Here is a 24456-nt window from a genome sequence, read left to right as displayed (position 1 = left end):
GTTTGTGAGCATCTCAGCATAGGAACCTCAGGTCCAAAGGATGCGCTCTGCTCCCTGTACTCCTTTCTTGGTGGAATGGGGCCCCCTTTCTCTGCTCACCGCACTTGCCTTTTTTCTCTTGAAAGATAAAAGGTGGTGCAGGCCACACCCCAGGGAAACTCCCTTTACATTGAATCAGGGATGTGACCTGGGTAAGGATGTTACAATCCCACCTACTCTCCTTTAACATAAAATTACAATCACAAAATGGAGGGCACCACACAATGCTGGAAATCATGGCCCAGCCAAAATGGTACACACATTTTGGGGAGGACATAATTCAATCCGTGACAGTTTATGATTACAGATATATATTAGGCTCATATTTAAGAAGATGGAGAAGTGTCTTTCAGAGTAGTATTTCATGTATTCAATTCCAAATATATAGTAAAATAAATTTTTAACTTCAATAATATTTGCTCTAGAAGTGTTAGATTAATGTTCCAGATATCAACTTATAGTAAGTTATATATCTTTGTATACATCTAGGATTGCTTGCTTTCCAGTTTTTATTATTGAGACATACTTATAGATTAAAGATGGCTAATTTAGAATATTATGTTACCATTTAGTATAATTGGCATTATATACAGACTGACTTCACATAACACCCAAGCATTAGAATGAAAATCAGTACTTTGGTCAACCTGGTATTTGGAAACACTGGGATATTTGATATCATATAGTAAAATATCCATATAATTGAACTTAAAGTTTTTTATTCAGATATTTTGGAGTGCTATAGATACAATCACTAATTTATTTCAGTTTAGAGTAATTAAGGCTCAAAGACATTATCCTTAAGATTTCATTTGACATCTTTTCCAATTTGTGTATGATAAAGTATATACATTACTTTTAGTAATTGGGTGGTCAGCTTGTGGTAGTTGTACATGAAATCAGACAAATACCTGGTTATCCTGAATGACAAAATGTTATGTTTCAGAAAGCCACTTCAAATAGAAAGTTTAGTTACTTCTAATCTATTGACAGAAACGTGATATGTGGAGCAAATCCCATAAAAGTGTAGACTCTCAATAAATATTTATTGATTATGAGACAGGTCAATTATTCCTTTCAAATTATTAGTGCCTCATGATTTGTTTTGGGAATATGTAAGAAAGACATGTTCTACAATTGTTATAAATCTTCATATCTAAAAAGAAAATGACAATGCTACTGATACTCTTGGTCCAACAGGAGAGAGTACTTGGCTAACAGTCTTGTTTCCTTATGGCATTTTCATAATAAATTCTGACTTAAATTCTTGGGCTTGTTGGTGCTTCATTAATTCAGCAAAAAAAAGGAAACACGGAAAAAATGAATCAAAATTTATAGCTATTTGACCTTAGACCCCAGTGTTCATCTGTAAAATAGAGATAATAAATGTGTTTTCCTGAAAGGTTGTTGGGGGCTAAATGGGTTGATATATGTGAAGCACCTAGTGCGTGGAACATAGTTTGAATAAAATACACAAGGTCACACAACTAGTGCTTCTAGAAGGGAAATGAATGATCATAACAAAATTGTAATGCAGTATTTTAAACTACATGCCTTTAAAAGTGGATGGTCATAGCTATAAAACCAAAAAACTAGTTGTCATTTAGTCAATTCTGACTCATGTTTAAATACAAATTACAGATCTTGTTTGAAAACTAGGTGAGACGATATAGAGATTACAAAAGGAAAAATTCTCGATACAATTAAGAAAATCTCACGATCTCTCCAGACTGTCTCTAGGTCGAGCCTCAATCTGAGGCAGTGCCCTCTGAGGAAGTGCCCGTTGGCTCCTGTTGGCAGCACTGAGTGCTTCCTGCTAAGTGAGAGGTAATGTGTGATTACAGATTCAGAGGTCTTTCCTTACAGAGGCATGTAGCAAAGTCATGTTTGAAATTATCCTGGTAAGGTAAATCCCAAACTATAAAATAGTCTATGGTGTATCACCACATGCATCTAACCGTAAGCAAGTTACTGTACCTGTTTGAGCCTTCATTATATATAAAATGAGGACAATGCTTACCTTCCTCAGAGTTGAGCGAGAGTCAAATGAGACAGTAGATGTAAAAATGCATTCTTATATACAGTTCAGTACAAATGTGGTAGTGTTCTGAGGTGCCATCAAGTCAGTTCCAACTCATAGCAACTCTGTGTATAACAGAACAAAACACTGCCCGGTCCTCTGCCATCCTTACAGTCATTGTTATACTTGAGCCCATTGTTGCAGCCACTGTGTGAATCCATCTCATTGAGGGTCTTCCTCTGTTTTGCTGACCCTCAACTTTACCAAGCATGATGTCCTTCTCGAGGGACTGATCCTTCCTGATAACATGTCTATAAAGTATGTGACATGATGTCTCGCCATCCTTGCTTCTAAGGAGCATTCTGGATGTACTTCTTCCAAGACAGACCTGTTCATGCTTCTGGCAGTTTATGGTATGTATATTAAATATTCTCCAATACCATAATTCAAAGTCATCAGTTCTTCAGTCTTCATTATTCATTGTCCAGCTTCCGCATGCAAACAAGGCAATTGAAAATACCATGGTTAGGATCAGTTGCGCCTTAGTCTTCAAGGCGACATCTTTGCTTTGTAACACTTTAAAGAGGCCCTTTGCACCAGATTTGGCCAATGCAATGCATCTTTTGATTTCTTGACTACTGCTTCCAGGGGTGTTGATTGTGGATCCAAGTAAAATGAAATCCTTGACAACTTGAACTTTTTCTCCATTTATCATGATGTTGCTTATTGGTCCAGTTGTGAGGATTTTTGTTTTCTTTATGTTGAGGTGTAATCCATACTGAAGGCTGTGGTCATTGATATTCATCAGTAAGTGCTTCAAGTTCTCTTCAGTTTCAGCAAGCAAGGTTGTGCCCTCTGTATAACGCAGGTTGTTAATAAGTCTTCCTCCAATCCTGATGCCCAGTTCTTCATGTAGTCCAGCTTCTCAGATTATTTGCTACCATACAGGTTGAATAAGTATGGTGAAAGAATAAAACTCATACCTTTTTTTTTAATCTTTAAACCATCCTCTTGGACTATGTATAGGTTTCTCATGAGCACAACCAACTGTTCTGGAATCCCCATTCTTCACAATGTTATCCATAATTTGTTATGATCCACACAGTCGAATGCTTTTGCGTAGACAATAAAACACAGGTAAACATCTTTCTGGTATTCCCTGCTTTCAGCCAAGATCCATCTGACACCAGCAGTGATATCCCTTGTTCCATGTCCTCTTCTGAACCTGACTTGAAACAATTTCTGGAGCCTTGTTTTTCACCAGTGTCCTCAGTGCAGCTTGAACTTTTTCTTTCTGTACCATCGGTTCTTGATCATGCTGCCTCCTGAAATGGTTGAACGTCAACTAATTCTTTTTAATAGAGTGAGTCTGTATTTCTTTCATCTTCTTTTGATGCTTCCTATGTCATTGAATATTTTCCCCATAGAATCCTTTAATATTGCAACTTGAGGCTTGAATTTTTTCTTCAGTTCTTTCAGCTTGAGAAATGCTGAGCGTGTTCTTCACGTTTTTTCTAACTCTAGATCTTTACACATTTCATTATAATTATTTGTCTTCTCAAGGTGCCCTTTGAAATCTTCTGTTCAACTCTTTTATGTCATCATTTCTTCCTTTCGGTTTAGCTACTCTGTTCAAGAGCAGGCTTCAGAGTCTCTTCTGACATCCATTTTCGTCTTTCTTCCCTGCCTTTTCGGTGACCTCTTGCTTTCTTCATGGATGATGTCTTTGATATCATTCCACAACTTGTCTGGTCTTCGTTCATTAGTATTCAATACATCAAATCTGTTCTTGAGATGGTCTCTTAAATTCATGTGGGCATATTTTGGCTCTTGTGAACTTGTTCTAATTTTCTTCAACTTGAACTTGGCATCTGAGCAATTGATGGGCTGTTCCACAGTTGACCTCGGCCTTGTTCTGACTGATGACAGTTGGGCTTTGCCATCATCTTTGCCCCCAGATGTAGTCAACTTGATTCCTGTGCATTCCGTCTGGCAAGCTCTATGTGTATAGTCACCATCTGATGTTGGTGAAAAAAGGTATTTCCAACGAAGAAGTTGTTGGTCTTGCAAAATTCTATCATGTGATCTCCGGCACTGTTTTCTATCACCAAGGCCATATTTTCCAACTACTGGGGTTCCAACTTTTGCATTCCAGTCACCAGTAATTGTCAGTGCATCTTGACTGCATGTTTGATCAATTTCAAACTGCAGAAGTTCGTAAAAATCTTTTATTTCTTCATATTTGGCCGTAGTGGTTGGTGTGTAAATTTGAATAATAGTTGTATTAACTGGTCTTCATTGTAGGCGTACAGATATTATCCTATCATCACTGGCCACATTGTACTTCAGAGTAGACCTTGAATTGTTCTTTTTAACAATGAATACAACACCATTCCTCTCCAATTTGTCATTCCGAGCATAGACCATATGATTGATTCAAAATGAACAGTATCAGTTCATTTCAGCTTACTGATTGCTAGGATATCAATGTTTACGTATTCCATGTCATTTTTGACGATTTCCGATTTTTCTAAATTCATGCTTCGTACATTCCACGTTCCTATTATTAATAGATGTTTGCAGCTATTCTCATTTTGAGTCATGCCACTATACAAATACAAATGTAAGAGAATATTCTTTCAAAATCATTTCAGCATTACTCACTGCCTAAAATATGCAACTTACAAGTAATTTTTCATTATTTTCTGATGCATTTTGGAACTCAAACATGATTGCTAGGAATGGGTATTATTAACACCTTCCCAGTCAATTCAGGGTCATATTTATATTGTGTTCTATCCTATCCATGCGTGTATGGGTTACTCTGTCTGGGTCACAGCTCAGTCTCTTGATAATTTTATGTTTTAATTTGCCCATCACCACCTTCATTCTTTTCTCTCTCCTGCACACATCATTTATACAGTCTTCAAAGCTTATTGCACAAAAAATGGCAGAGAAAATTGTGTTCTTCCCACCTACTACCCTCATCCCAATGATTATCACTGGCTAGAATGGAAAATAACAGTACCATGGGGGATCATATTTGGTCAGTAATAATGGAAATGAAGGTGAGGAAAGACCCTCATGTAGAAGGTAGTTACACTGATGTAAATAAATTCTTAAAGAGCGCTTTGAAATGAAACGTCAATTGAAGAGAATTAGAACTAAAGGAGAATTTCTGTGTCAAGCTACTGTTTACCAAATGTGAGGAGAAAGAGATGAGAGTATGAGTTCCATAGTTATGGGAAAGACCTGTGAAGTAGCTATGGGGATTCCTTTGGTTGGTCCAATTTTGCCTGAATAATTTTCAATGTGTAATTGTGGTAGTTTGACCTTCTAATAAAAAGTCAGGCAAACTTGTTAGCCGTTCAGCTATTGTCCCTTTTATAGGTTTCTGGGATTGTAATTAAGTTACTGAATTCTGAAAGGGTTAAAACGTTTGCTTTTCCAATTTAAGTGCACTTGAGGATGCTGGCAGAATACGGCACACTACTCTTCAGGGCCACCTCACTGAAGACACTGTCAGCCACAGACTTCTGTGTGTCTCTTAAAATATGGACTTTTTGTTTGCCAGATGATGGAAACAGGTTCTTTATCATTCATTCTATATTTAAATGTTGCTTGTTTGTGAAGGAGATTTGGGGAGGTGTGGATGAGAAGTAATGGAGAGTAGGACTTCTGTGCATGGATTCTGGAGCCAGGCTGCTTGGATTTGAGTCCCTGCCCTACCACCAACCTGCTGAGTGACCTTGGTCAATTTCTTTAATCTCCATACTTCAGTTTCCTGAACTATAAAATGGAGATAGTAATAATGGTACCCACCTCACAGGGTGGTTCTGAGGATTGAGTGAAGCCATCTGTGTAAAAGGCTCTTGGATTAGTGCTGGCACATTCTTACAACCCAAGTGTTAGCTATTGTTTTTACTACTACTGTGACAATTTTTTTTTTTTATTGTACTTTAGATAAAGGTTTACAGAACAAACTAGCTTTTCATTAAACAGTACACATATTGTTTTATGACATTGGTTAACAACCCCACGACATGTCAACACTCTCCCTTCTTGACCTTGAGTTCCGTATTACCAGCTTTCCTGTCCCCTCCTGCCTTCTAGTCCTTGCCCCTGGGCTGCTGTGCCCCTTTAGTCTCATTTTGTTTTATGGGCCTGTCTGATCTTTGGCTGAAGGCTGAACCTTGGGAGTGATTTTGTTACTGAGCTAGAAGGGTGTCTGGGGGCCATACTCGGGGTTTCTCCAGTCTCTGTCAGGCCAATAAGTCTGGTCTTTTTTTGTAAGGTGGAATTTTGTTCTACATTTTTCTCCAGCTCTGTCTAGGACTCTCTATAGTGATCCCTGTCAGAGCAGTCAGTGGTGATAGCCCAGGACCATCTAGTTGTACTGGACTCAGTCTAATGGAGGCTGTGGTAGTTGTGGTCCACTAGTCCTTTGGACTAATCTTTCCCTTGTGTCTTTAGTTTTCTTCATTCTTTCTTGCTCCTGCAGGGGTGAGACCAGTGGAGTATCTTACGTGGCCACTCACAGGCTTTTAAGACCCCAGACACTATTCACCAGAGCTTAGTCTTACTGTTTCCCCCTCTGTATGTGATTTTTTGTTTTTCTCGAACTGCTCTCAGGGTTCTGTCTTTGGTTTTAGCCAGTGTGACTATGATAAGTCTTGATGATTTTCTTTTGGGGTCTATGCTATATGGGGCTCATTGAGCTTCTTGGATGGTCAGATTTTCAACTTTCATGATATTAGTGAAGTTTTCAGTCAGCAATTCTTCAATGATCCTGTCTGTGTTTTCCATTTTCTCCCCATTCTGGAACATCGACCACTCGTGCATTTTTGCTTTTGATTGTATCCCACATTATTCTCAGGGTTTCTTCATTTTCCTTTGTTCTTTTTTCTGATTTTTTCCCCCCAAAAAGTGGTATTCAAGTATTTGTCCTCAATTTTACTGATCCTTCTTCCATTGTTTCATACCTGCTCCTCAGACCTTCTATGACACTGTCCATTTCTGAAATCTTGTTTATTTTTGAATTTCTAATTGCTTTTGTATGATTTCTAGTTGTGAGTTTATTTTCACATTTTGTTCCTGTATTGTTTTCCTGAATTCCTTGTTTTGTCTGCTTTTTCCATGAATTTGTCCATTTTTTCCTCATTTTTGTCTGCTTTTTGCTTCAACTCTTGGGTAACTCTGAATGTTAGAGACTTGAATTCCCTCTCAGGTAGTTTCAGTGCCTTCTTTTCTACTGGAAAGTCATCTGGTGTTTTATTTTGGACATCTACTGGAACCATCCTGTCCTTTTTTATATATATATTTTGATATTGTCTGCTCTCTTAGGGCCATTCAGTAGTTATTTTTTTCATTTGTTGATTGTAGATTTGTTTCATCCTGCTTCTTTGTTTTATTTGGTTATGTCTGAGCAGGTGGGCTGTATTCTTTGTTGTTTGATCATCTGTGGGCACAATACTTTTCACCTCCTTGTCCAATGAGCAGGGACCAGTCGCTCAGCTATGGCCCAGCAGGGCAGGTCCAGCTGAAAGGGAAGGGCTGGGGTAAGTTTTTTTGTAGCACATACTGGGGCCAACAGGGCAGCTGGGGGTCAGTGCAGGACAGGTTCTGGTAGGTCATGCCTGTGCTGCTTGGGGGTGCGATGTTCAGCACATGGTGCGGATAGGCAGGAGGGAGGGGGGAGATTATGATGTGTGGAGCTACGTTGGGTATGGGAAAGAAGAGAGAGAGGAGAGAGAAACAGGAACAACAACAACAACCAAAAGTGCTGAGGGAGCCTGCCGTTGAAGTGGAGAGATGAGAAACCGAGAACAAAAAGGAAAAATTTTAAAAAAAGAAAAATGCCCCCAGGGATCCCACCAGCAACCAGGGAAGTGGTTCTCAGGCCCCGGGACACAGCCTCTCTAGAAGGGGTGGGGATGGCACACAGTGCCATGTATTTAGGAGACAGGAAAAGAAGGAACGTAGAGAAATGAGAAACAGAGGAAGAAGGGCAGGGGGTGGGAAAGCACGTATCACTGGTTACTGGTGCTCTGTCTCCTGCTGGGAGCTCTGTGAAGCTGCTTTCCCATAGTCCCTGTCTGCCAATTTCTGACAGGAGTCCAAGATGGTGAATCCATGCTGCATTAGCTGGTAAGGAACCTGCGCTCCATATTTCTCCTCACTCTCTGTTCTCTGTCCGTTTCTTATTCTATTCGGTGCTTGCTTGAGCCTTTTATCTCTTCATTTGATACTTAGGGTTCCAGGATTGACACCTGTCTCTGTTTTAGTTAGGTTTTTTGGGTCTTTGCTCTGGAGGGACGAAGTGGTGCTTCTGTCTATAGTGCCATGGTGGCTCTGCCCCACTACTGTGACATGTGTGTAATGATGATGACAACAACTATTCCTCCTAGAAAGTCCAGTATTAAATTGGGTAGTAAACAGTCTAAAATTTTATTACACTTCTGCCTTTGTTTTTTTAAACCACCTCAAAATACTTTGTTGATATATGGGTTCTATCTTATGCTAGAGCTAATAACATTTTCATTTTAGGTTTTTTGGTATATTGGTCTAATTGGGCATGTGATGAATAAAAGCTAGATATTGTGAATTGAAATAGAAGATATAAAAAATCAACCCCAAACAATGTATATATTTCTGTTTATCTCCTAATATCCTCATTCTTTTTTGTCTCTGTATTTCCTCCTCTCCCTCTGTCCCTAGAAGTTGAGATAAAGGATTTTAGATCTGAAGTAAATCCAATGCAAAATATCCCTCCATGTGTCTTTGCATCTGGTAATTCCTGTCCCTGTTATTCTCTTTAACATGCTGTATTCTCGCTCCTACTTGTATCTGATCATCTGGTTGTTTTCCAACTTTCTCTATTGTGCCATTTTGTTTCCTGATCTCTCTTATTATTGACTGCTAGCTCCAATCTAACATAAAACTGACAATAGAGCTTAAACTGAACTCTCCTTCAAGGCAGGGCAGTGCAGTGCAGTGCACAAAAATACTGATCCGAAAGTCAAGAGATCTGGAGTTGTGAGCAAGTCCAAGTATGTAACAGTGGGTCGCTTCTTTCTGGACTTATGTATCTTCTGTGACATAAGGAGGCCAAGTGACAAAGTTGCTAAAGACCTTCCCATCTTTTACAGTCTGTAATTCCTACACTCCCTCTGGATTTCCCAGGCATTCTTCCAGCCACCTAGGCTTGATAGTGACATATGACTTAAAGGACAAGGACTTTTGACCCACCTTTTGTATTCTGAGACTCTCCCGTAATTCCCAGCACATCGTAGATATTCAGCAGGTTCCCTGGATGGTGCAGTTTGCACTTGTTTACTAACTGCAAGATTGGCAATTGGAAAACACCCAGAAGTGCTGCAGAAGAAGGCCTGGCAAACTGTAAAATTGCTGGCTGCTGTTGGTTGGCTGCCAGATTGTGGCAGACCCATCTGTGACAGAGCGGAGCTACACCGTAGGGTTTCCTTGGCTGTCATCTTTACAATAGCAGTTTGCCGGGCCTCCCATGGAGCTTCCGGGTGGGTTTGAACCCCCAGCCTTTGGGTTAGCAGCCAATCACAAGCCACTTGTGCCACCCATCCCCCGTCTCTAAGAACATAGTCGTTGACTACCCTGTGGAGCGTCTCACTCTGATTAAATCTGAGACTGGGCACTTTACAGTTAGTTTGGTCATAGTTATATCACTAAATATCAGTGGGAAGTTTTCTAAATCAATTAAATTTTGATTTTATAGTCAGAAGTCAAAAATTTTTTAATTAAATGTTATTATTAATAAACATTTGATAAGTGAAGTAAAAGTTGTGATTTGGAAGGATCAGCCAGGAATTGCTGGTGTTCAAGGCAGTAAAGCACAACCAAGTAACAAAATCTGGGGCAAATATGACGATATTGGGATGTGCTCCTTCTGGACTGGGCTTACTTTGAATACTGTGTCATAGTGTTCTGTTTGTTTTACAAATTAAAACATTTTAGATCATTTAGGTATACAGTTATTTGCTTAGAAATATTATCTAAAGGTAATGCCATGCCTTATCAAAATCATAACTCAAATGTGTCACTTTTCCTTGATCATCGGATCATATATAAATACACCCTCAGAAAAATCTTCTAATTCACGAGTAATTGAAAAATCCTCTTATAAATCTCTTCCTGGTGCATCTGAATGTAATCAGTTAATGTAACGTGGTACTATGCGCTAAGTAATAAAAAAAAAAAAATGTTGATTTACTTTTACATCTGTTTATAATGAAGAGCTAAAGCTTTATTACTTATGTCTGCTCCTTTTATTGTCCTCAGAGAAAATTATTTGGGATGAATTGTTTTCAAAGTGCATTTATAGAGGCTTCAGAAGACACCAAAAGAATGCTGACAGCAAAAGAATGAGGTGATTCAACAAAGTAACAATGTAACACGAGTGCATAAGAAACAAGGTAATTCCCCTACTGGGTTGTTAAAAGAATGTTCTCAATCTAGTAAATCTGGCATTTTAGGTTGAGAATAATAGCTACATATAAGATTAATTTCCAAATATTTTAATGCAGTGATACAATTGGGAAATGTTAGAATTGGAAGAAGGTTTAGAGAGTCTCACACGACTGGCTCATCTTACAGATGAGGAAACAATGACAACAGGAGACGGAAATACTGAAACTTAAGATCTCACAGATAGAGGCGGCAAGTAGAGAGGCAGAATGAGAACCTGGTCTTCTGCCAGTTTCAATTATAATAACCAAACATTGATGTGACTTTCTAAGGAGTATATCATATATATAAATATAAATAATTTCTCTCATATATGTGAAAATACATATAGATTATATACATGATTTTGTATATGAATCATATCTATGTATATAGCATCGATGACAGAGATTTTTCAAAGACAACATGGAATCACATCCTTCCTGTTGGCTCTAGGATCGAGGCAACCTTCTCTGCAGAGTTACCTACACGCTTTATTTGAAAGTTGACCTGCCCTGTGTATTCAGTAGCACAAAGAAGCCTTTAAGCAGCTTGCTGCCTGAAACCTCACAGTTAATTTGGAGACATTGGTATAAGGGGCCTACCCTTCGTGATCTTTGATTTTCTACACATGCCCAATTATCATCTCTCTTAGAGATGGTATAGAAATCTTAGTAAAGCATGTTACGTTTATATGCATATTTGTCATGTTCTTCTGCTTCCTCTGCCAGGCTAGGGTGACGCTGGCTCTTTATGTAACTATTTTTTAATAAATAAAACATAAGATGTTTTACAGTTGACAAAATTTTCAAAGCATCAGCCATATCCATATTCAAATAAAAGACCTATTAATAATTAGAATAATAACTAACATTTATTGAGCATTTAGTGTCTAATAGATAATGTGCAAAGCACTGAACATATGTTGGACTTAACTTTCTCAATAATCTTGTAAAGTAGGTGGCGGTACCTAAATGTCCTGCGAGGAATATTAATTACCTTTTTAAAATCTCATCCCAAAATAGGACGGGGCTCTAATAGATGTCTCACACTTGCTTTTATGCCGCACAGAGTGAGACATGTCCATGGTGGTACAGGGACAAAAACCCCTCCCCTGCTCTGCAGACATGGTTTTCGAATCTCTCCTGTGACCTCCAGCGAGGTGTGCTTGACCCTAAGGTGGGTGGGAGGCATGAGGGAGACAGGAAGGAGTTGAGTGGTGAAAGCGAAAGGACCCTTTACAGTGAGACAAAGTGAATGAATGCTGCGTGTTTCCTTTTGTAACTAGGGAAAGTCACCACAGTGCCTTTTACCAGTTGTCTCATACACTGACACCAGCTCTGCCCAACAGGCTGAATACGTGAGGATCTAAGCAATTAGCGTTCTATCTGTGTATCGGGGGCAACTCTTGTAACTTGTGTGAGCCTGTTTTCTCACTTGAAAATGGGGAAATCACTTGGAGAGGCATCAAGGTGATTAAGTTAAACGGCGTCTCACGGGTGAATGTTGTTGTTAGGTGCCCTCAAGTTGGTTCCGACTCACAGTGACCGTCTGCACCACAGAATGGTAGCCACAAAATAAATGGTAGTTGTTATTGCAAATCGCTGATGGTAAAATCGGTCCTGTTCACCTGCCCGCACGGTGTGACTGTGAAGATTAAATGTAGAAATGTAAGCAAAAGCACTTAGCGTCATTGCCTGCACACAGTAGGTGTCCAGTGGGCGTTCTTTCCCTTCTTAACAATAAAAATCGTACATTCTGTGTAACCACAGAGTCTCTATAATTTATCCGTAAGCTCAAACCATTGAAGAAGCAGATGGTTATTCTTGTGTGGGGAGCAAAAAGAAATGGAGAAAATACCTCCTTCCAAATTCAGGGAGAAAGTAGATATAGTCTACAGAGCTTTATTTTCTTCATTCTACTTTTGTGGGGTACTGGGGGGAGGATTAGGGTGCTAAGAGTTTCTTTACCTCTGGAGGTTCTACCCCAGGTAACAGAGGGAGAGGCTGAGACATCACAGGTCAAAGCCATCATGACCTTGACGGCTGCTGTGTGCTGGGCACTGTACCTAGATCATCTCTTCGAAGCCTCACAAATGCCTTGTAGCAGATAAGGAATCAGAGGTTTGGAGAGGCTAAGTAATTTGCCCAAGATCACACAGCTGGGGAATAGCATAGCCGAAAGAACCCCGATGGCACAAGGGTTAAGCTCTCAGCTGCTTGGTCAGCAATTCAAACCCACCAGCAGCTCCGCTGGAGAAGAGACCTGGCCATCTGCTCCCATGAGATTACAGCTTAAGAAACCCTATGGGGGCATTCCTGCTCTGTACAATAGGGTAACTGTGACTCAGAAGTGACAGGGGACAACAACAACGACAGCGTAACTGACGCTTAGACTGTTTTATTTGTTGGAAGCCAAAGCCTAGGCTTCGACCTCTATATTATTATTGCCCCCTACATCCTTGAGGTTAAATCCAATGGAAAGCTAACTAGATTTAAATTTCAAGTGTAGCCTATAGGCTTAAAAGGTAAAAGAAGCCAGTGATATTTTATTTTGAAGCTATAACATAGAAGAGAATTGAATTTAAAAAGAAGTGCTTTTACTTACATTTCTACATTTAATCTTCACAGTCACACCGTGCGGGCACGTGAACAGGACCGATTTTACCATCAGCGATTTGCAATAACAACTACCATTTATTTTGTGGCTACCATTCTGTGGTGCAGACGGTCACTGCGAGTCGGAACCAACTTGAGGGCACCTAACAACAACATTCACCCGTGAGACGCCGTTTAACTTAATCACCTTGATGCCTCTCCAAGTGATTTCCCCATTTTCAAGTGAGAAAACAGGCTCACACAAGTTACATGGGTTGCCCCCGATACACAGATAGAACGCTAATTGCTTAGATCCTCACGTATTCAGCCTGTTGGGCAGAGCTGGTGTCAGTGTATGAGACAACTGGTAAAAGGCACTGTGGTGACTTTCCCTAGTTACAAAAGGAATAGATGGTATCAAGAACAACGCCTTAGATCCTTACATTGTTAAAGGCTACCTCAAATACCATTTGGTTAGTAGTGCCAATTCATCCGTGTTAATAGGCATTGGGATGACAGGTGGAGGCGGCATGTACAAGTCTAAAAAGGAAAGCCGTAAGCAAACCATCTCAATCTCTCAGGGCCTTCTTGTTTGAGACCCGCTGTCGTGATTGTTTACCACCACCTGGTGGCTGCTTCATGGCAGACAAGTGTTTAAAGTAGGGAGAGACAAAGACCTCTCCTGAGAAATCACACTCACCCAGATTGAAATCCTGACGTCTTTCAGCCCCCAGATTGCTCTCAAAGACTGTTCCCAGCACAGATTGTTCTTCAACACGCTCGGAGCTGAAGGGAAACGTCACTAGTCTCTTCGCATCCTCACCCCCAACCTAAAGGCTGTAATCTTCAGTTCAATGAACACATCTCTGCCTCATCCACTGTAGCACGCACCCTAGAAATGTCAGCATGCTTGACACCCTGTGTTGTGCTCGCTCACTAACCACAAACTCACTACCTTGCCGTCTGGGTGTTTTCTCTCTTGGTCTGCATCCTCCTTCCCTCTGGCTGTGTTCTTTTCTAGGTAACTTGAGACCTGGGAACAATGGTTCTCAAACCAGGGCCCAGTCACACACTTAGGTGCAGCCTTTGCAACCTCTTAACTTCACTCTAATGGGCCATTAAACTAGCAAGAAGGTCTTTTTCAGATGTTTTCCACACCCTATAAAACGTTTCGGCTTCATGTCGTTGAGGTAATGGTCTCCCTGCAGCAAGTCAGTAAACACCTCCCCACCGAGATTCTGGGAACCCCTGGCTGGGGCCCGGCAGCCTGTTGATACAGCCCAGAGGGAAGCTCCCCTCCGCATCCACGTCAGATACAAACAGGCCACTACCTTGTCGCAGAGGAGGGATCTGCACTCCCTCTGGTCTTTAGAGACTCGCTGAGTCTTAGAACTGGAGATACAGTGTATACACCATCTCGCGCAGCCCATTGATTTTCAGATGAGTTAACTGAGGCCCAGTATGTTCAAGGAACTGGCCTTGCTGTCAAACGGCTAGAGGCAGAGAAGAGGCTGGATGGAACCCAGATCTCTTGACCATTGGCCACACCATCTCCCTGAGTAGCAAGAGGGCAAGGACAAGGACATATCTCTAGGCCTACCCCTGGCCTGATGGAACAACGGTAACAGCCCATCCTTGGAGATTCACTGTGTCCCTGGGGACTGAAGAACACCCTACGGTTTTATCTCCCTGGGCACCGCAGCAGCCAAGGCGTAGTCAGAGCAGGGGTCAGCTCAGGCTGTGCTGGGCGCCGGTCTCAGCCACATCCGCAGGGCCATTTACCCACCACTGACCAAGGTGCCCACTGACGGGAGAACACACAGCACGCTGAACACAGCTTCAGCCACTGAGCACATTCTGAGCCATTATTCCTCTGGCCTTCCCCCATCCTGGGCCCGGAGAGACATTATGACCTCCATCTGACGTGCCCTGAAAGAGCTTTGCAAACTCGTGTGGGAACACAGGGTGTCACAGAGCAGCATGTGGCCAATTCTCACGGCCCTGGGAACTCCCCTGACCCTGCTGTTAGGCCACCACTCTGCCTGAGAATTCTAGACTACGGGGTTGTAGGGACAGCCTTGTACACACGCTCCTCCGTCAGAGTTTAGATCAAGTGCATGGAGATGAAGACCCCCCCAGACTTCCTTTCTACCTCCCATTGCTGTAGGCTTTCTCACGTCTGAAGAGTGTCGCACCAAGCATTGCATGTTTGTCAGTTCATTTGTTCCTTAACGGCAGACCTTGGGTTAGCATAAAATTCTCACCTTTACACATGAGAAGACTGACGCTCAGAAAAACTAAATGTTTGCCCAAGATGGCGCCCTTCCTAAGTACCCAGGGAGGCATTTGGCGGCAGTTATCTGACTGCAGGGCCTGAGCTATCTCAGATCTGCTAGGCACCTCTGTACCCTCACTTCTCCCATCTGTGAACGGGACAAGAGAGGTTGTAAAAAATAAATAAATAAATAAAACCAGTTGCTGTCAAGTACATTGTGTCTCATGGCAACGCTACGTATGTCAGAGCAGAACTGTGTTCTATAGGGTTTTCAATGGCTGTGCCCTTTTGGAAGCAGATTTCCTGGCCTTTCTTCCCAGGCACCTCTGGGTGGATCTGAACGTCCAACGTTTCAGTTAGTACCTGTATTTAAACTGTTTGCACCACCCAGGGACTCCTGAGAGAGAGGACAGTATTCTCATTTTACAGACGAGGAAATAGAGGTGAATGCAGACCCTTAGCAGCCAGAACTATCTCCGGGTGCCCTTATTTTACCTGAAAGTTGGCAGGAACTCTCCAGGAAGATGGGCAATGAGGAGGGAAGAGGCAGAGGTCAGCATCTATACATCCAACTATAAGCTCCAGGGAGAAATCAGGCTTCATGGAGAAGACGAGCCTTGGGCTAGGCCTTATTAACAACAATAACAACAACAAACTTAACCATCATATCCTGAGTGCCTACTATGTGTCAGTGTTTCCATGTTTTATATAATCCTCACAATTTTATAAAGTAGGTATCATTATTCCCACTTCACAGACAAGAGAACTAAGCCTCAGAGCAGGTAAAAGACATGCCCACGGTTGTATAATTAATGATTATAAGAGTTGGAAATGGAATATATGTGCATTTGTTTACAAAGCCTTAGAAAGTAGATAAACAGAAAGAGGGAAGGTCATTCCAGGCAAGAAGAATGAGTGAGAAAAGGCCTAGGGTCAAGGGGTGGGACAGACCCAGTTTATGTGATGACAACATTGGTGGAGGGGGTATGGGGGAACGGGGGACAAGGGAAGATATGAGGAAATGACTCAACATTAGGTCATACTTAGTATATGCCTGACCCCGTATTAGGAACTTATCTCGTTCATTCCTTACAAAACCTGAATGAAAAAGAAATTAGTCCTATTTTTATAACCGAGATAAATGAAACTCAGACAGATTTAAGAATTTATCCAAAGTTGCCAAAAGAATGACTGGCAATGGATCCCAATCAGCTCACTAGACCCCAAGGCTGGGACTTCCCCAGACCCCTTGCTGCCCTGATTGTGCTTCATGGTCAAGGAAACAACACTGGACTGGAAATTAGAAGATAGGCATCTGCCCTTAATCTTTGTTCGACTTGGCAAGGCACCTATCTCCTTGGGCCTGTTTCTCTCATCTATATAAAAAAAAGTAGATCGTTCAAAATAATCTCCAAGGTCTTTTTCAGCTATAAAAACAATAACAACAAATCCTTAACTATGATGCTATTTTGAGGCGTGGGCTCATACTGTGCTCATTGAGCAAGCTTTGAGCAAGGGTGACCTGGACTATACTCCCACATTGTTGGTGGAGAAGCTGAGGGTCTCTTTTCTCTTTTTACAGGAGGACATGCCGAACAGAATTGAAACTTGGCATCTGACAAAGAGCTGATTGTTTTTGGTGCACCTATCCTGGTTGTTTATTTTTTTTGTTTGTTTTTAACGTATCTTCCCTCAGAGCAACTGTGACTTGCACAAATCTAATTTCATCTTCCCCAACTCAACCAAAAATCCAAAATGGACAGGCTGTGATTACAACATAGTCTTTAAATGTTTCTCATCTTTTTTTAACTTTTGGTTTAGAATCTCCTCATCAGGTGAGGATTTTTGTTTTCTTTATGTTAACTTGTAATCCATACTGAAGGCTGTAGTCTTTGATCTTCATCAGTAAGTGCTTCAAGTCCTCTTCACTTTCAGCAAGCAAGGTTGTGTCATCTGCGTATCGCAGGTTGTTAATGAGTCTTCTTCCAATCTTGATGCCCTGTTCTTCTTCATATAGTCCAGTTTCTCTGATTATTTGCTCAGCATACAGACAGATTGAATACGTATGGTGAAAGGATACAACACTGACACATGCTTTTTTTTTTTTTTTTTTACTTTAAACCACGCAGTATCCCCTTGTTCTGTTTGAATGACTGCCTCTTGGTCTATGTACAGGTTCCTCACGAACACAATTAAGGGTTCTGGAATTCCCACCATGATAAACGGAGAAAATATTGAAGTCGTCAAGGATTTCATTTTACTTGGATCCACAATTAACACCCATGCAAGGAACAGCAGTCACGAAATCAAACACAATGCATTGGGCAAATTTGCAAAAGACCTCTTTAAAGTGTTAAAAAGCAAAGATGTCACCTTGAAGCCAATGTTGAGCCTGATCCAAGCCATGGTGTTTTCATTCCCCTTGTATTCTTGGGAAAGCTGGACAATGAATAAGGAAGACAGAAGAATTGATGCCTTTGAATTACAGTGTTGGAGAAGAATACTGAATATACCATGGACTGTCAGAAGCACGAACAGGTCTCCCTTGGAAGAAGTATGGTCAGAATGCTCTTTAGAAGCAAGGTTGGTGAGACTTCATCTCACATACTTTGTACATATTGTCAGGAGGGACCAGTCCCTAGAGAAGGACATCACGCTTGGTAAAGTAGATGGTTGGCAAAAAAGAGGAAGACCATCAACAAGATGAATCGACACAGTTGCTGCAACAATGAGCTCAAGCATAACAGCAATTAGGATGGCACAGGACCTGGCAGTGTTTTGTTCTGTTGTACATAGGATCGCTATGAGTTGGAACCGACTCAATGGCACCTAACAACAACATTGGGTAAGCTCCTGGGTGTTGGGGGTTTGCATATGCAATACAGAAAATAAGTTGAGGACATAAGTGAAGAGTTGGCTCTTGTTTATTCACCACAGGCGATGCCAGGAGAAAAGAATTGACTTGAGGGTGGGCAGTGAATAGATGCACAATTACTCCAGATGGTGAGAAAAACTCCTAGTCTCACACTCACCATGCCCGGGCTTGTTCATGGAAATGAGGGAGTCTGAGAAAGGGCTGAGAGACATCTGCTTGGTGGTCCTGTTCACTGTAGATGCTCAAGGTAGAGCCCATGGGAGGAGAAGTTGGTCAAATGTTAGGCAGTTGTTTCTCCAAGAAGGAGCTGTTTGCAGAGGAGCTATTCAGCCTAGAACCAAAGAAACCATTGCTGTCGAGTCAATTTCAACTCATAGTGACCCTATAAGACAGAGTGGAATTGACCCACAGGGTTTCCAAGGCTGTAATCTTTATGTCACTATGAGTTAGAACTGACTCAACGGCACCTAACAACAACAATCTTTATGGAAGCAGACTGCCACATCTTTCTCCTATGGAGCGGCTGGTGGGTTGGAACTGCTGGCCTTTGGGTTATCAGTGGAGTGCTTCCTCGTTGTGCCACCAAGGCTTCTACTCAGCCAGCCTAGCCCAGCCTAATTCATAGATCTTCCTGTTCTCGAAATTTCTGCTACTGTCTAGTCTGTGCTAATCCACTGTTCACAAATTAGCCCTCTTTTCTAGGGCCTAAAGCTGTCCAGAGGTAGTGAAAAGACCTTTTAATTGAGTGAGCAAACATGTCAAACACACACCGTAAGCCAGGTGCCTGGCTAGAGTTATGGAAATCAATGAGAAATCCTTCCTGCTCTCGTAGAACCCACGGTCCAGCAGAAAAAACAGAAATGTAAGATGTGGTGAGTTACATATAAGAAAAGTGGAAGCACAGTGCTCTTCCATCTTTGAATGCTAGTGGAGCCACTTGGAGGCTGGCGTGCCCTCCTGGGTGTCTCAGCTCACCATCTGCCAGTCTGTATTTAAGAATCAACTCCAGGGTCCCTTCCCAGGTGAGTCAAGTCGACATTGAGTCTGTCTGTGCCAGAGAGAAGTGAACTGAGATGGCCCTTAGGCTCTTAAAACTACCTTCCATCCTAAAACTGTCAAGATCTATATACATCTTGTCATTAACGTTATAAAAACAACTCAGTATTTATCCTCTGTTTAGAAATCTCTTGATGTCTATTACAGCAGAACAATCATTCTGAACTCCTTAAGGACTGGTAGAATATGAGTCGAGTAAATGTTTTTTGAATGAGTGATTTTTTTGGATATATCTCTTAATCGTTTTAGACTTTGAGCAATAGAGAAAGATTAATAATACATAAACTCTCAGGGGGACGCCCTTTTCCTGCCCTGTAATGCATTTTCCCTTTGACAAACTCCTACTTCTCTTTCAAAACCCCACTAATCTTTCAAAACTCTGGGATTTTGTCTTCCCTTGAAGATGAATCAACCAACCTCTCCTTAAAGTTATCAAACCAACTGCTGTAGAGCTGATTCCAGGTTCAGGACAACCCCACATGTATCTGACTAGTACTGCTCCATAGGGTTTTCAAGGCCGGGACCTGTCGAAAGTAGATTACCAGGCCTTTATTTTGAGGTAACTTTGGGTGGACTTGAGCCTTCAACCTTTTGGTTAGCAGCCTTGTGCTTAACTGTTTGCTCTACCCAGGGACTTCCTTAACGCTGTCACTACTCGTTGACCAGGTTACATGCTGTAACTCATGACCAGGTTACATGCTCCCCCTCAGATGGGGCTCCTGAGGGAGGTGGGTTTTCATTATGAGCTCAGCACTTGGTGAGAGCCTGGCATATAGAAGGTTTCCGTCAATACAGGTTGATTTAATGAGCTACAAGGAGGAACAAATCAGTCTTAGAAGAAATACAACCAGACTGCTCCTTAGAAATGAGGATGGCAAGACTTCAGCTTGCTTACTTTGGACACATCACCAGGAAGGTCACATGTTTGGTAGAGTAGGAGGTCAGCAAAAGTGAAGGAAACCCTCGAGGAGATAGATTGACACAATAGTCATGACAATGAACTACCAGTGACCACGAAGATGGAGCAGGACCAGGCAACATTTCATTCTGTTATACATAAGGCCACCATGAATTGGAGCCAACTCATTGTAACAACAATCGTGGCGTAGAGGTTGAGAGCTCAGCTGCTAACCAAGAGGTCGGCGGTTCAAATCCAGCAGGCACGCCTTAGAAACCCTATAGGGCAGTTCTACTCTGTCCTATAGGGTCATTATGAATTGGAATTGACTCCATGGCAATTTCTTTTCTTTTCTTTTCTTTTTAATAACAACAATAAAAGGATGCATTGGATCATGTCTGAGAGTGTGAAGTGATTTAGGAAGTTATGTTATTTGAGCTTAGGGTATTTTTGTTTCAGTTCATTTGACTTCAGAGGCAGGAAAAAACTAACAGGTAAGCCCCCCCACCTCAATATTTTAAGGAATGAGGAAAAGCATCTATTCCTTATTTGAAAAGAGGATCAAAACACATTTCAGGGGAGTGGAGAACGTTGCTCGTGTATGCTCATCTCCACGCTTTCCTGTTTTCCCTGGGACCAGCGGCATCCTGCAGGCGCTGGCTGACGGCAGAGAATGTCAGAGTCACAAACCTCTTCTGAGCCAGCTCACAGCGCAGCCTGGCCCTGACCCCACCAGCCCCTCGGGCCTGCTAGGTCCCAAGTCACAAGTCAGGGCAACATGACCCGAACGGCAATTTCCACAGGACAGGTGAAAAAGGCGGCAACTTTTCTGCCCATCAAAGGATGAGCCCGACTGTGGGTATTAAAAGATTCACAAGCGGCCTGGGGAACACACCGACCCAGGAGCCCAGAAGCTGCAATCAGTGGGGCCTGTGAGTCCGACAGCCGCCTCTGCGGGTGGGAAAGGCGAACAAAGCGGCAGTAAACAGCTCTGGGCTTCCTGTAGGGAACCGGCCAGCATGAAAGGCCAAACTGATACGAAAACAAAAACCAACAGCCCAACTTCCGGATCCAGTGCTCCTGGTTAGAAAGGAACTGAATGTAGAGAAAGGGAGCCAGGGAGCAGGGCTGGGCGGCAGTTTGGGCCTTTCAGTGTGGACCGGGATGACAAAGCTGCTTCCATGATTTTAGGGCTTCTAACTGGGGATCACCCTGGTCTCATGTACAGTTTTTGGCTTTTGGGGGCCCTGTGATAGTTCTCACCAAAAACATTCCAGCTTCTGTGACCCAGTAATTATTTAGGCACAATACTTCTTCCTAGACTAGCTTCCAGATTTAGTACCTTTATATTTGGCCTCTTTCTTTCTTTTTCTTGTTTCTTTTGAAATTCTTTTCTAGATTTGACTTTCCTTCTAGTTTCTCTCTTCTAAATGGCGCCCCCTCCCGCAAGTGGACACAGCCCCCTTGCGACTGGTTAAGTTTACAGACCAAGTATTTGGCACCATCTAGTGGTGAGCCATTCATCTGTGAGTCGGAATCGACTCGACGGCAGTGGGTTTGGGGTTTTAGTGGTGAGCAGAAAGATGTCAGTTTAGTTTTTGGCCACTTGAGGTTGAAATTGCCTGAGAAGAATAATCAGGTATTAATCTAAGTCATTAGGCAATGAATTTAAATTCAAAGATCAATAAAACAAACCAAAACAACAACAACAACACACACACACACTGTGAACACTTGGATTATATTAACACAAATAAGTCCTTGGGTTTGCATCATTTGTATGGAACTCATTGTGGCTACAAGGCAGCCAGGCCCAATCCAGGACCCAGAGCTCTTGAGTTTTATCTTGTTCTCAACTTTAACAGAGAACTGTGACTAGGATTAACTCGAAGGTGATTCTAAATCCTCCCCAGTTCCTCCTCTACCTACTAAATGTGCCTAGAACACAGCTTAATTATTTTATTGTGGTAAATATATATGCAACAAAACCTTGGCCATGTCAATGGTCTCTTCACTCTGGTGGCACAGGGGTTAAGAGCTATGGCTGCTAACCAAAAGGTCAGCGGTTCAAATCCACCAGGCACCCCTTGGAAACTCTATGGGGCAGTTCTACTCTGTCCTGTAGGGTCGCTATGAGTCGGAATCAACTCGATGGCACTGGGTTTGGGTTTTTTTGGTTTTCACAGGAACATCTCAGTGATGTTAATTACATTCGCCCTGCTGCACATCCATCACCACTCTGTTTCCAGGTTTTCCATCACCCTTAACAGAAGCTCAGGCCCCCTAATCAATGAGCGTCCATTTTCCACTTCCTCCCAGGCTCCTGGGTAACCACTAACCCAGAACATTATTTTTCCATCAGCTTTGCTCTCTGTTGGAATGCAACTCTCTAGTGCATCACAGCTGCAAGCAACACGTTTGCCTCAGCCAGGTGAGCTTCCCTGACAGCAGAGGAGAGGACGGAGCTAGGCTGGTCATTAATCCTCCTAGGTCTGTCCTTCCGAGTCTGATTCAGGACTTCTGGGGTGAGCCCAGAAACTTGCATTTTTAACAACTTGTCAGGTGATCCTTACACAGGCGGCATTTGGATAGAAGAAGGAGACCCATCAAGGTTGGGAAATGGCTCCAAATGGTAAACCTTTGGCTATAACCCTCTGCCAAACCCACTGCCGTCGAGTCGATTCCTACTCATAGGGACCCTATAGAAGACAAGAGTTGCCAACCTCACGCTTAGTGCCAGCATCGCGTACTTCCATGATCTTGCACACCAGTACTGGGGGCCATTTAAGACACATTCAATATCCAATTAAGATACAGAGATGGCCTTTTGGATGGCTGGAGGCTTTATCTCTTGAAAGTCGTTGCTGGGGTTACCTGCTTAGATCACGCTGACACGCTGTGGAGGGACTGGAAGGGCTGATGTCGCTCTGTGCAAACACCTAGCGATACATATTTTTGTTTTCTCTTTGGACACCAGAAAGAAAGAAGTCCACTGCAAACACGAAGCAAAGGGATGGTTTCCAAACCTGCAGAGAAGGGGAATCACTGGAGACCTGGCCTTGGCGTTCTGTGGGGTACAGGGATTTCAGAAGCCACGAGACACTGAGGACACATGCCACGGTAACCTGCCTTCCAATCGTCCCCTTTGTTTTCATGGAATAGTGGAAAATAATGATTCTGAATGCACAGAGCAAGGCCTAAAGAAGGTCTTAGAGAGAAGTACATCGTGGGACAGTATTAAAACACTGTTAGGGTCCCATTTGAAGCCTGCAGTAGATCCTAATTCTTCAGGTCACTATGATAATGTGTTCCTCTCTGGGTTGAATGAAGGGGGCACAGGACAAGAGAGTTCTGACCTGTGGACTTTCACCCCCAGGCCCAGAGGCTAAGTACGTTGCCTCTGGAGGCAGACCCTTCTGAGGCTAAACATGGCCTCTACTGCTGCCTGTGTGACTTTGGCGAAAAGTCTCTCTGAGCCTTGGTTTCCTTATTTGTAAAACGGAGAAAGTAAACTGTACCTTCCTTGTTGGGTTACTGGGAGAATTCAGTGAACTTGCCTGGTATAAAAAAACAAAAAAAAGTTGCCTTCGAGTCGATTCTGCCTAATGGCAACTCCATGAGTATCAGAGTAGAACTGTGCTTCATAGAGTTTTCAACGGCTGATTTTTCCGAAGTAGATTGCCAGGCCTTTCTTCTGAGGTGCTTCTGGGTGGACTCGAACCTCCAACCTTTCAGTTAGCCACAAAGCGCATTAACCATTTGCAGCACCCAGGGACTCCCTGGTATATAATAAGTACTTAATAATGTTTACAATTATTTTCTGAAGACAATATAACTCATTCAAAGAAGTCCAAGGAAATCAATGCAAATTTTAAGCAGGTATAATAAATTTTCGTGTGTGTGTGAATGAGAAATTATCATCTTTAGGCTAAAAACAAGAACCATTTTGTTTTTGTTTTTGGCTTGGGTTTTCATTTGTAAAAAAATTGCCTCCCCAAATGTAACAAGCAAATGAACTAGAGGAAATTTACAACTATGGGGAGTCATTAAATTGAAAGGCCTCCCTTGGGACTGGGTGTACGCCCACTGCTCTAGCCCATGGAATCTTTAGCCAATATGCCCTTCCTGGGACTGGACAAAATGACGTAGGGCTGCTTTTCCATCCATGATTTCTGCGACGCTGTGTGAATGGTTCCCCCCGGCCACTGACTCATCTGA

General features: G+C 42.3%; 1 long non-coding RNA gene across 2 annotated transcripts; it reads left to right on the top strand.

Moving 5' to 3' along the window:
* The first annotated feature begins 611 nt into the window (after window positions 1–611).
* Window positions 612–23498, top strand: LOC126087266 (uncharacterized). 2 transcript variants are annotated; one of them, XR_007519700.1, is made up of 5 exons: window positions 612–1866; window positions 10373–10506; window positions 16992–17244; window positions 17585–18254; window positions 23216–23498. It is a non-coding gene; the product is annotated as an uncharacterized LOC126087266 (long non-coding RNA). The 2 variants fall into 2 exon arrangements; XR_007519699.1 differs by having other exon boundaries at window positions 16992–18254.
* Window positions 23499–24456: the final 958 nt, after the last annotated feature.

Source organism: Elephas maximus, chromosome 12 (assembly GCF_024166365.1).
Source record: "Elephas maximus indicus isolate mEleMax1 chromosome 12, mEleMax1 primary haplotype, whole genome shotgun sequence".
Taxonomy (NCBI): domain Eukaryota; kingdom Metazoa; phylum Chordata; class Mammalia; order Proboscidea; family Elephantidae; genus Elephas; species Elephas maximus.
The sequence above is the reverse complement of the archived record's forward strand: the minus strand, read 5'-3'. Positions and strand labels throughout refer to the sequence as shown.